The following is a 4110-nucleotide window of genomic DNA, read 5'->3' as shown; positions in this document are numbered from 1 at the left end:
GGTTAACTGATACTTTTTTTATCGATCCCGAGAGGATGAAAGGCAAAGTCGACCCCGGCGATATGTGAACTCTGAATGTTAAGTCGGAAGAAATACCGCTAAACATTTTGTCCGATGCAGTAACAATTCTACCAGCTCGCCGTCTTGGCACCTTACGTTATTGAAAGGACGAAAGACAAAATTGACCGCGGTTGATTTTGAACTCAGAACGTAAAGAGCTCTAGTACAAGGAATTTTGTCCGACGTTCGAACGAATTTACCAATTTTCCACCTTATAACTGTTTCTCCTGGAGGCATAAAAACTGAAATTTTGCGAAGGGGTGGGACTAGTTGATTACGTCGGTCTCAGTACTTACTTTGTACTTTATTATATAGCCCCTGAAAAGACGAAAGACGGAGTTTACTTCAGCAGTACTTGAACTCAGAATGGCAATAACCGGAACAAATTTTGTGTTGCATTTCCAATAAGTCCAGAAATCACTGATTCTGCCAACACACGTCCAAAAGCTCTTATTTTCAGGTTGTTATATTTGACATCAGAATTATATAAAAACGTCTACTATAAAAATCTTACCGGAAACTTAAACAAGGAACAGGAATGGGTGTGTGGTTAAGTAATTAGCTTTGTAACCACGTAGTTTCGAGTTCAGTTCCAATGCACAGCATCTTGAGTAAGTGTCTTCTATAGACCCGGACCGACCAATGTCTTGTGAGAGGATTTGGGGGTCGGAAACTGCATGGATGCCCGTCCTGTGTATATATACACAATACATACATACATACACACATAATCCCTCCCTCCCTCCCTCCCTCCCTCCCTCCATCCATCCATCCATCTGTGCTTTCTCAGTAGTAAAGTGGTAAATATCCCCGTCTGTCACGCGGGAGATTGAGGAGAAGCAGCAGACACTATTAATTCACGGTGATGCTCAAGCATGACCACAGCTGCATGGCTGAAACAAATAAAAGAACATATATATATATATATATATATATATATATATATATATATATATATATATACGAACAAAATAACATGTATATACGAACAAAGATAAATCTGTCAAACCTATCAATCTTGAAATTCTTCGCTCAGCAGTTTTCCCATCAAACTAAATATTATTGATCTCTCTAGTATAACATGACACTCAGAAGGAATGGGTACCATTTCTTCTCCTCTATAATATATTTTTAAATAATCTTCGAAAATATGTCAACGTGAGCCTTTGAAGCAAGCAGAAATTTCTCACACGACCGAGATATCGATTTAGATTCATGGCAAACAAATCACATGCGCTCAACGTATGCTTATGTTATATTGTAAACACGAATGCAAACACCAATAATCGATTGCAAGAGAAATGTCAACATAGAAATGCACGAAAGAAAACAGAAACAGACAAACAGTAAAGTAGTTATGTATATTTACCCAAATGCAGATCTAATATCCTTGGAGGAAAATGGCAATATAGAGAAAATTAAATAGATCCTTTAAATCTAAACGTAACTCTAATCCTACATTACAAAAAAAAAAAAACTTTAAAATTTGTTTTCTATCTTTTAGTTGTTTCATTCATTGGACTGCGACCATGATGAGGCATCACCTTGAAGGGTTCAAGTCTGGTACTTATTTTATCGGTCCCTTTTGCCGAACCACTAATGTTACAGGGACTTAGACGAATTAACACCAGTTGTCAAATGGCATGGGAGGCAAGCACAAACACAAACACACATATACACGCACAAACACACAAGCACAACACATACACACATATGACAGGTTTCAACACAGTTTCTGTCTATGGCTTGAGATTATTGTAGAAGGCACCTGCCCCAAGGTTCTATTCTGTATGACTGAATGGAAACCACGAAACCACGTGGTTACGAAGAGAGCTTTGTTGGAAAAACATTCGTAGAATTTTCGCAATACCAAACTTCACGATAGCTTGCCTTCATAACGACCACATACTTATAACAATGTCATTGATGCATCCTAAAGGCCACACTTTTCCTTCAGAGCCAGTATAAACTTCAAATCTGAACAGGCTCTGAGTACAAGACAATCAGTTTTCAACGTAAATGTACATTTCAAAGTTCTCATACCTAAAGAAGTGAAGGCGTGCGGCTTAGTAGGTAGGGATATTTGGCTCGCAATCGTTAGGTCAGGAGTTCGATTCTCGGCAGCGCGTTGTGTCCTTGAGCAACACACTTTATTTCACGTTGTTCCATTCCATTCAGCAGGAAAAAATGGCTAGTAATTCAAGGGACAGACTTGTTATATTCTGTCTCATGCTGAATCTCCTTCAGGGTACCCATGTCTGTGGAGTGCTCAGCGAATTAAAAGTTAATTTCACGAGCAGGCTGTTCCGCAGAACGAATCAACTGGAATCCTTGTCGTCGCAACCGATGAAATGCCAGTGCTACCTGAAGTAGTACAGTTATTATACATATATTTACCTCATAGTTTCACAAACTTTTATTTACCAATAAAACATTCTCACCCATGTGCTACGCATTACATCTGCATCAGCATCTATTACTAAAAAACCAACCGTGGTCAACAATATATCACCTATTGGACACTCCATATGCTAGAAATAGCAGCTAATTTTTTTTTGAAATCATACATTACTGTCTAATTGCGACGTGGTTTATAGTGCCAATCATTGATTATAGCTCTGCTCGGTCAGGGCTAATCTGAGATTAAATAATTAACTAAATAACCGTCTAAATGGACAAGGTAATTAATTTCTAGAAAGTTCTGTCTGTAAATCACAATTACAGGCACTTCAGTTGAATTCTGGGAAACTTTTGTTGTAACTTCCGCTTAAATAATTATGGGTAAGTTGTCGGTTCTTAATACCGACTTGTGTTTGCATAAAGCTTTAAAAGATGCAGCTTAAAATATACATATATAAATTCGTAAATGTCAAACGATGAAAATGAGTGCTCAACACCACATAGGTGGATATAATTTCTTTATTTCTGGATTAAGGCTACCATTGGTTTCATGTTAAGAAAAGTAGGAATATATCCTAGTGTATTAACAATTTTTCAAGCCGATCACATTGAGAAAGGTGTACCTGACAGGCACATTATTTTATGGACCCCGAAAGGCTGAAAGGCAAAGTTTATGTTGATATGATTTGAACTCGGAATGTAAACAGCCGGAAGAAATGCCGCTGAACATTCGGTTCATCGTACTTACGATTCCGTCAGCTCTCCGCCTTGATAAAATAATACCAAACTCAAAAATAAGTTTTGGAGTGGATTTGCTCGACTGAACCCTTTAAGGCGGTGCCCCAGCATGACCACAGTCCAGTGACTGAAACAAATAAAGATAAACAATATGTATTTTTTATTTTTTGTCATTTCTCTTTCTTTTCGAACCTCACTTACTGCAACGCTTTTTCGTTTATAATTTTGGATCTTTAGTATCTTTAACTTTTATCACTTCGTAAGCTTTGTTTTCACTCTCATGTTACTTAGTAACACTGTTATTTAGATTAGATAATTTTAGTTTATGGTTTCTGCGGCTATGACAGTCATTTGGCTAGATGAAGTGTCTTAGTATGGTTCAAATGCGCTTAATTTTGACAAGTTCAATCGGAGTCATCAGATTGAATTTGTAACTATTTAATCCGCCGTTTGAAAATACGGTTAAATAAGTTCAAAAATGATTAAGATTTCAAAACGAAAAGAAAACAAGCTCTGCAAGACACCAAACATTAGTTGTTACTGGGAAAAAATGTACACTAATTTAATCCGTCGTTTGAAATTGCAAATATCTAAATGAGTTGAAAATAATAATCTAAGGATTAATGTCAACAAATGATTAAGATTCAAAAATTAAACGAAAACAGATTCTACAGAGGTTGACAAAGACAGTAGTTCAATAAAATAAAGATAAAAAGTGATAGATTTAAAAACGCCGGAGTAGGTTTAAGTAATAATGTGAATATTGCTTACGCATGAAAAATTAGAACCCATCCACCCATGGAATTGTGTCCACTATTCTTGAGAGGATTTTGGACGTAGAATCCCCAGGTACCTCCTCTGCAGGATCCTATCAGAAGCAACCGGAATTACACTTTCCATTCCCAATTACTA

General features: G+C 36.9%; 1 long non-coding RNA gene across 1 annotated transcript in view; it reads right to left on the bottom strand.

The window, feature by feature from the left end:
* Positions 1-3229: 3229 nt before the first annotated feature.
* The window catches only part of LOC128248882 (uncharacterized), a 104324-nt gene continuing 103443 nt past the window's right edge, over positions 3230-4110 (bottom strand). Inside the window, exon 3 of the long non-coding RNA XR_008265015.2 lies at positions 3230-3325. This is a non-coding gene — a long non-coding RNA (uncharacterized LOC128248882). The remainder of the gene's footprint in view (positions 3326-4110) is intronic.

This window comes from Octopus bimaculoides, chromosome 1, assembly GCF_046866305.1.
Source record: "Octopus bimaculoides isolate indiv1 chromosome 1, ASM4686630v1, whole genome shotgun sequence".
NCBI lineage: Eukaryota > Metazoa > Mollusca > Cephalopoda > Octopoda > Octopodidae > Octopus > Octopus bimaculoides.
Note: the sequence above shows the minus strand (reverse complement) of the source record. Positions and strands in the feature narration are given on the sequence as shown.